This window comes from Tarenaya hassleriana, unplaced genomic scaffold (assembly GCF_000463585.1).
Source record: "Tarenaya hassleriana unplaced genomic scaffold, ASM46358v1 Cleome106, whole genome shotgun sequence".
In the NCBI taxonomy this organism is placed as follows: Eukaryota; Viridiplantae; Streptophyta; class Magnoliopsida; order Brassicales; family Cleomaceae; genus Tarenaya; species Tarenaya hassleriana.
Window position 1 is genome coordinate 328,632 of NW_010960850.1, and position 9,401 is coordinate 338,032.

Sequence of the window (9,401 nt, forward strand, 5' to 3'; positions counted from 1 at the left end):
CAGCTCCTATGCCAATCCCGGATGCATCGCACTCGACCTCGAAAGTTTTGTCAAAGTTCGGAAGAACTAAGACGGGAGCATGTGTAAGGCTGTTTTTGAGTGCAGCAAAGGCTTGTCTTGTGCGTCTCCCCATTCAAATGGTACGTCCTTTTTAATTACCGCAGTAAGGGGAGCGGCTATGCTACTAAAATCCCGCACAAAACGGCGATAAAAGCTAGCCAAGCCATGAAAACTACGCACTTATCCGATAGTGGTAGGGGTCGGCCACTCTGTGATGGCTTTAATTTTCTCCTCATCGACCCTAAGTCCACTAGAGCTAACCACAAAGCCTAAGAATACTATCTCGTCGGTGCAGAACGAGCATTTCTTCAGATTCACGTATAGACTCTATTTCCTTAGCGTGGTTAATACTTGCTCTAAGTGAGTCACGTGGTCCTCCTCGGTTCGGCTATAGATGAGGATGTCGTCAAAGTATACGACCACTAACTTTCCTATGAAGGCTCTCAAAATGTGGCTCATGAGCCTCATGAAGGTACTCGGGGCGTTAATGAGGCCGAAAGGCATCACAAGCCACTCATAGAGTCCTTGTTTCGTTTTAAAGACGGTTTTCCATTCATCGCCTTCTTTCATTCGAACTTGATGATAGCCGCTTTTTAAATCGATCTTTGAAAAGATCGTGGCTCCACTAAGCTCATCGAGCATATCATCAAGGCGGGGAATTGGATGGCGATATTTGACCGTGATGTTGTTTATCGCACGACAATCGACGCACATCCGCTAAGTCCCGTCTTTCTTCGGTACTAGATGTACCGGAACCGCGCAGGGACTCAAACTCTCCCTAACGTACCCCTTATCCATGAGCTCTCGAACCTGCTTCTCGAACTCTTTAGTTTCTTCGGGGTTCACATGATAGGCTGGGCGGTTTGGTAGCGGCGCACCGGGTACTAGATCGATTTGGTGCCCAATACCGCGAATCGGAGGAAGGCCAGCCGGAATATCCTCGGGAAACACATCTCGAAACTGATCAAGAAGCCGTTATATGGCTGGAATCTCATGAGAGGAATCAGTTCGAAGAGTGATCTGATCTTTAAAGACCATCAAGAGAACCGAAGGATGAAGTCGAAGGGCCTTTTCGACTTGACTCAACCGAATGTAAAAATTGCCTTTGGTTGGCTCGGTTTCTTTGGCGAGTCGCAGCTGCATCTCATGGACTTGAGATGGCGTGAGAGGAACTAACACAATCTTCTTTTTGTTGTGTATAAGAGAGTATTGATTGGGCCGTCCATCATGCATGACCTCTCGGTCGAATTTCCAAGCCCGACCCAAAAGCATGTGTCCCGCTTGCATGGGGACGACATCACACACGACCTCATCGTGGTAACGTCCAATGCTAAAGGGAATTTTCACTCTCTCGCTCACTCTTATTTCCCCTTGGTTATTCAACCATTGTAGCTTATAGGGGTGCGGGTGCTTTTCGGGTTCAAGTCCTAACTTTTTCACCATGTAGGCGCTAGCCATAATGGTGCATGACCCGCTATCGATTATCAACCTGCAAACTTTCCCTTGGACGGTGCACCGAGTATGAAATATCGTTTCTCGCTGTGCGGTCTCGTCCGGGTTGGTCATAGCGCTAAGAACTCGTCGGGTAACCAAGAGTTCTCCGCTATCGGGATACTCAATCTCTTCCTCGAGATCACCCGCCTCCTCCTCGTCTAAAGACTCATACTCTCCCTTATCGGTTATAATCATTACTCGGGAGTTTGGACAATCACGGGCCATGTGTCCTCTACCTCGACACTTATAACACATAATCTCCCTAGTTCTAGTGTCACGAGGAGCGTCATGGGTGGGCAACCCGCAAACTTTCCCTTGGACGGTGCATCGAGTATGAAATATCATTTGTCGCTGTGCGGTCTCGTCCGGGTTGGTCATAGCGCTAAGAACTCGTCGGGTAACCAAGAGTTCTCCGCTATCGGGATACTCAATCTCTTTCTCGAGATCACCCGCTTCTTCCTCATCAAGCGACTCGTATTCTCCATTGTCTGTGATAATCATAACTCTCGCATTTGTACAATCACGAGCCATATGACCCCGTCCTCGGCATTTGTAGCACATGATCTCTCGAGATCGTGTGTCACGTGAGGAAGCGTTTTGGGTGTTGGATTGTGAGATTTCGGGAACTTTGCCCTTGTCCCGGGAGTTTGGCATATTACGACTCTCGGCGTTTTCTTTGCGAGGCGTGACCATAGGTTTGGGGGCGGGTGGAAAAAGACTAGGAGACGCTTTAGGCTTACGTAGCCGCGCTTGTTTTCTTTTGTTTTGTTTTTCAATTTGCACGGCCAAGTGCAAAAGCTCATGGAGATCTTGGTACGGGTGGCGCTCAACTTTTCGAGCAATTCGCTTGTTTAATCCATCGAGGAACTGAGCCATCACCGTTTCCTCATCCTCTTCCATGACCAACCTACTCCGGAGGAGCCGCATATTGGACTTTCTTACGGTCCGAATATGAGTAACATTCGAAAATGTTATCCATGCGACGCTCCCAATCTAATTAGGCCTCAGGATCTACCCTTCCTATGAACAAAGGTGGCTTAAGCTTAAGATCAGCCCCTTGTCTCCCATGTTGTCGATGTTCACGCTCTCCTTCTTCCTTGACAACGTCGGCCCACCTAGGTGGTCTTGCTCTAGGATGAGGGTGTTCTCTAAGTCCTGGTGTTTCACTAGCATCAGACCCATCTTCACGTATCCTATCTCTTGGTCTAAGGGGTCTAAGCGGTGGATCGTCGTATTCCGACTCCTCGTCGGAAACTCGAGCCCGGGGCCTATGGCCTCTACGTCTAGGAGGGTATCTCCTTTCAACGATTTCTTCTACTACCCTCTCTCTCGGTCTAGGGGCTCTACGTCTATGGTAATCCTCACGATCGGTTATCTCCTCGACAACCCTCTCTCTTGGTCTATGTCGTGGTCCTACATCACTCTCGTCGTCACTAAGGGATTTGGGATTAGGGTCTCGGGTTCGTCTAGGACGAGCTAGCGGTTCTCTAGGGCGAAGTTCGGGAGGTGCAAGAGGTCTATTCTCTTCTAGTCGTGCCAACCTATCCATGATCTGTTGGAGGGACCTAAATATAGCGCCCTCACTCGACTCAACATTAGCTCCCTCATTGGAGGCTTCGTGTGTACTCATTTCGCACAAAATCGCTCAAACACGCAAACAACACTTCAAATGCAAGAAGCGAAGTTCGGGAGGTGCAAGAGGTCTATTCTCTTCTAGTCGTGCCAACCTATCCATGATCTGTTGGAGGGACCTAAATATAGCGCCCTCACTCGACTCAACATTAGCTCCCTCATTGGAGGCTTCGTTGGTACTCTTTTCGCACCAACTCGCTCAAACACGCAAACAACACCAACGTGCAACAATCACTTATCCTACGAGTTCTACAAACGTACAAAGTAGAATACGTGCTGTTCTATCCTCAAGTTAAGAGCAATTTTCCACACAATTATCAAACAATCACGCAACAATGTCGGGTATATAGCTAACGTGCAGCAAACAAATGCTCAATAACTATCAAGGCAATACGTGCTAAGACAGGGCTATGATCAAGGCAAACAGCTGAGCAATAATACCCAATCAAACCTCATACACAACTAGACTCGAAGCTAAGAGGCGAACAATCATGAACGTGAGAGAAGATTCGAGTAGACGAGAACGTATCTTCAAGGAAAAGTTCGGCACTCAAATAAAGATTATTTCGAAAGTTTCTAATCAGATTTCGATCAAGTTTCGTAAGCAAACAACAATGATCTCACACCAAACAGAACTGAAAAGGAATGAAAATGATAGACAAGGAAGGATCTCACCGAGAGCTTCCGATGTCGTGATTCGTGGAGGTTGCTGCTGGTGTTCGTGTGTTTACGGGAAGAATGGGCCTGTCAAAATACGCTGCAATCAGCCCTTAACGAATACAAATGGATGCAAATCGAATTCCCTCAAATTTGTTTCCGATGATTGATAGAAAATGAAATGGAATCGAAACAAAAATAGAATCGGGAAAAGGGAACGATCTCACCCGGATTTCAAACGTCCGTTGGAGCGAACAGCTCTGATACCAAAATGATATACGCCCCTTGGAACCTCAGATAGGCGCTTGGATGGAGGGAGATTGAGGGCCGCTTGATCACTGACCTCGAGAGGCACTCGAACTCAACCGGGACTCGGTTATGAGGGGATTGAACGCAGTGTAGGCGTCAGAATCAATCACTCACCCGTGGGGGCACTCGAACTTGATCCGAACAGGGGAAAAGGCGGGAGGACGAAGGATAGAAGGCCTTGGACGAACCAAAAGACCAGCCTCGGACAAACCAAGGCAGAACGTCGGACAAACCAACGTATCTCAGACCAACCGAGGCAATCGAACAAACCGGGGCTTGGACGGACCAAGGATACTCGACACTCAAAGTGGAGAAGAAGAAATTTTGATTTCTTTGATTCAATAAGCTTCAAAAGTTCCTTACAAAGGGTACTTAGCATCCTTAAATAGAAAAACAACAACTAGATAATTGAAAGCAAGTCTACATGCAACACTCTAGCATTTAATAGGGTAGGTGGCTGTTTCTAGCTGTTGGAGAAGGTTGCTTGCTGCATAAGAAGCTTCTTTTTGAGGCTAGCTTGACCTAGAAGGTGTCTCAACTTCGCACACAAGCATATAACGAGCCGTGGCAGATTTGACCGAGGACGAGCACACACGTTCGAGCGTGAGTTCGGACACGACACGTGATATGAAGGCATTGAGTTGTTGTCGAAGTGCCCGTGTCTTGGATCGAGTGATCGGAGGATCCATGCGAACAGGAAATTGGTCTCAATCCTTGGATCTTCAAGTTCCGGCTCAATTCCCGCTCCGAGCTCCGGTTCCGCTCCTTGCTCCGCATCTCCGAGCTCCGCATCTCCAAGCTCCGTATCTACAAGCTCCGCATCTCCAAGCTCCGTGTCCTTGGTGATGTCCTCATCAGGATCGTTGTCGGATCTGGGTTCTTTCGCTTGCGCGAGTGCTCCATTATTGTCACAATACAGAGCAATGGGGTTATCAGCACCCGGAATGACACCCAAGTCGCCAACAAACTTCCTGATCCAAACAACTTCCTTTGCTGCGTCCGACGCTGCAATATACTCAGCTTCTGTAGTAGAATCTGCAACGGTCGCTTGCTTAGAACTCTTCCAGCTAACAGCGCCTCCGTTCAAGCAGAAAACATAGCCAGACTGCGATCTGTAGTCATCCAGGTCTGACTGGAAACTAGCATCGGTGTAACCCTTTACAGCGAGCTCGTCTTCCAACCCACCGTATACCAAGAACACATCCTTAGTCCTTCTCAAGTACTTCAGGATGTTCTTGACGGCGATCCAGTGCGACTCACCTGGATCTGATTGGTATCTACTCGTAATGCTCAACGCGTAGGATACATCCGGTCGAGTACAAAGCATGGCATACATGATGGATCCAATTGCCGAAGCATATGGAATTCGATCCATGCGTTCTCGCTCATCAGGTGTCGTAGGACACTGACTCTTGCAGAGAACTGTGCCACTGCTCATCGGTAAGGTTCCTTTCTTGGAATCTTGCATCTTGAACCGTTTCAAGACCTTATCGATATAAGTATTCTAACTCAATCCTAGAAGTCGCCTCGATTTATCTCTATAGATCTTGATGCCTAAAATATAGGCCGCTTCTCCTAGGTCTTACATAGAAAACTGCGTTCCTAGCCAAGACTTAACGTCTTGCAAGGTAGGAACGTCATTCCCTATAAGGAGAATGTCATCCACGTACAACACTAGAAATACAACTGTGCTCCCACTAGTCTTCTTGTAAACACATGGCTCGTCTTCGTTCTGTGAGAAACCAAACCTTTTGATTGTCTCATCAAAGCGAAGGTTCCAGCTCTTCGAAGCCTGCTTCAGTCCATAAATGGACCTCTGAAGCTTGCACACCATCCTCGGGTTCCTTGGATCGACAAAACCTTCGGGTTGTGTCATGTACACATCCTCGGTCAAGTTCCCGTTAAGGAACGCGGTCTTGACATCCATTTGTCATCTCTCATAGTCGTAATATGCGGCTATGGCAAGTAGGATCCTGATGGACTTCAGCATAACTACGGGCGAAAACGTCTCATCATAATCAATACCATGAATCTGACGGAATCCTTACGCCACAAGTCGTGCCTTATACGTGTGCACGTTGTCATCCATGTGACAACCCGTTCTCGAAAATATGGAATAAGACAGAAAAAAATCGTGACTAGAATCCAAAGGACCGATGATTACGATCTAAAATTCTGAAATACGATTTTTTTTTAAAAATAAATTTAAAAGCTTAATAAATGTTAAAAAAAATGTGTTATGTTAAATGTTAGACTATACTTAAAACGTGAGAAGGTTGATTTTAACAAAACTTAAAATGCAAAATTATTTTATAAACTTTCTCCGATAAAAATATTAAAAAAAAACAAAAACAAAATAAAATAAGTATGCTAAATTGTAATCGTGATTACGTGAATTCTTTAGGATATAATGAATTATACCTAAAGATATATAAAAGGGTGACATGAAATATTATTATACGAAATCTATAACATTAGCAATCGTATATATGTAATTATGTATAAGGCATAAAACACTATTTGATCGATAAATAATACAAAAGTTCAGGATTAAAGTTACATAAGGAGACAAAGACATAAATATATAACTACATATTTAATTATATGCATATTGATTGGTACAAATGTACGTATATGCGTCTATGTGGTGCACTAAGAAATACACCATCAACATGTGTGCATAAATTGTAAATAAAAATTAAAACAAAAAAAACAAAAAAAATGAATGATGACATAACACTAGGCTAAACGTTGACACCAATATCAAAATATTTCCTATGCTAATCATTCCCCACCCATTTAATAAAAACAAAAGAAATACCTATGCTAATCTCATTTGTTTTCTACACTACTTTTCCATAATAGATTACTCTCTTTTTTCTCTCCACATGCACGACAATTATTTCATTCGTCTCTCATTCACTCATTATTTTAATCACTCCCTCACTCTTGTCCTCTCAACTTGCACGATCATATCACAATAATTAAAACAAAAATATACAATTCTCCCATTATTCATCTCCTCATCATGCACGGTTTATATTTTTCCTAAGTACTTTCACTCTTGTCCTGGCCATTTCCATTTCTTCATCTCTCTTTGTCCCTCACACGATTCACTCTCTCCCTCTATAATATCCAGCCATCTTTTCATTTTGTCACAAGAAAACTCCTGCAAATCCGGTCGAAACTCGCACATCGATCTTTCATCTTCGCTTGTTAAGTTTTCTTCATCGTTTTCCATGTCATTCCTCTATAAGTCTATGTACATCTTCCTTAAGATTTTGCATGCTCTTTCTTCTTCAAGTTACAGTTCGTTTGGTGAAGATTCAAGCTGTCCCTAAAACCATTTCGCCTTGGTTTTGGCTCTAGCACATGTGTGGTGAGATTCCTTAAATTCTAGACTTCAACCTTTCGAACTATCATCATAACTCACTGCATGTTTCAAGTTATCTTCTTACTTTTATCCTTGAGTGTCCTATGAGGTCAACCAAAAAAAAAATGAATGAGCTTTAACCCATTTGAAACCAAAGAACAACCTATAGAAAATATGTGTCTCTAGGATCCTTTAAGAATTGTCATGCATGCTAATTTTGGTTCATGAAATACTTTAAAAATTGAATTCTAGTTCATGAAAATAGAAAGAAATGTTTAGAACTCATTCATAAATAAAGAACAAAAGGATTGAAACAAAGAAAACAAACCACTTACACCTTATGACTTTCAGACCTCTTTACTATCCACATACATGCTAAGTTGTAACATAATTTAAACGCATAAATAGGATGTAACATATTTTAAATGCTTAAACAATGAGCACTAAATCATAAAAGGAAATATAAACGGTTATGAAGTCATTTTGAAGCCAAAAAAAAATCCCATAGTTATTAAATTCTCGGACCCTCTTAGCTAAGATTGTACTTTTAGTTAGTAATGGAATTATGATTCTTTTTAGGTTATCATCCGAGTAAGTAGAAGAAAATAAATCCACACCGAAAGAGTATAACATTTTAGCAAGGTGAGTGAATTTGGTTGTGGCTTTGAGAATTTTATTTTTATTGATTTCGGAGTTTGTATGTTTTATGCAAATTTGATGATTGATTGGGGTTAAATTCGTAAATTTAATTGTCATTGTTTTGTAATAGAAAAAATAACGTTCCGATACATTATTTATAACGTGGACATGTACAAAATCATTTTTTTGTTAATATTGTAAATTTGTAAGATAATTTTGAAATATAACAATAAAAATAATTTTAATAATGAATAGATAAATATATAAACAAATAAATGAATAAATAAAATTCAAATGATTATTGAAAAACAAAATAATAATAAATAATAAGAAATAACAATAATAGAAATAGTATAACCGGTAAATAAATGATATTTAGAGTTAGATTAAAACGGGAGAATTGCATGACGTTAGCAATCTACTGGATGGGTCCAGATATTGTGAAACGTATGATTGTAGTCGGGTAATCTTATAAATAATAAAATGATGATTGCATTTACTGAAGTCTCCGATGTATGATAATCGATCCGGATCGATTATCATACCGCGGTGACGTGTTTGTGATTGTGGCGATCTTCGTATCGCGCCACCGTTTTCTGATAAACGGTTATGGCATCCAGAGACTCACGCATTCGGGTTTGCGTGTGTCACTCGAATGCGTGACGATGAAGTACGGTTCTCTGGCAACCACGCCAACGTTTCATTGGCCATGGAACGGACTTCGGGTTTGCGTGTGTCACCCGTTGATTGGCAAATAAACCTGAGACCCGGGTAGTTACGTGTGTCCCCCGGCGAGGTGGTACGGATATACTCTGAAAGGCTTGAGCTCGGGTCTGATGAGTATTTTCCGAGGCGGATGGTCGGCGAGGGGGAGTTAGCATAGAGCTGCTTCGCCCGAAAGTCGGCGGCATCGGGGATCGATGTCTGGAGTGGGTATGGGGATGACCGGTACCGAGAGCCGTGATATCGGTGACCGATGAGGAGTATGAAGATCACTTGAGGTCCTCGCAAACGATTTTGCTTGGACTATTGCGCCTCGTGTTCGACACAGGCATGAATGAGTTGTTGAATTACCTACGTGTGAGATACACGTAGAGACGATTGACAGATTTTGTTTGAGATTGCTGATTGATTCAACGATAATTGATTGATATACCTCGTCGCATGTATATGTATAGTATTCACTATATTGCTTGGCCGTTTTCAATAAAAATAGAAATCTCGGGTTACACCCGAA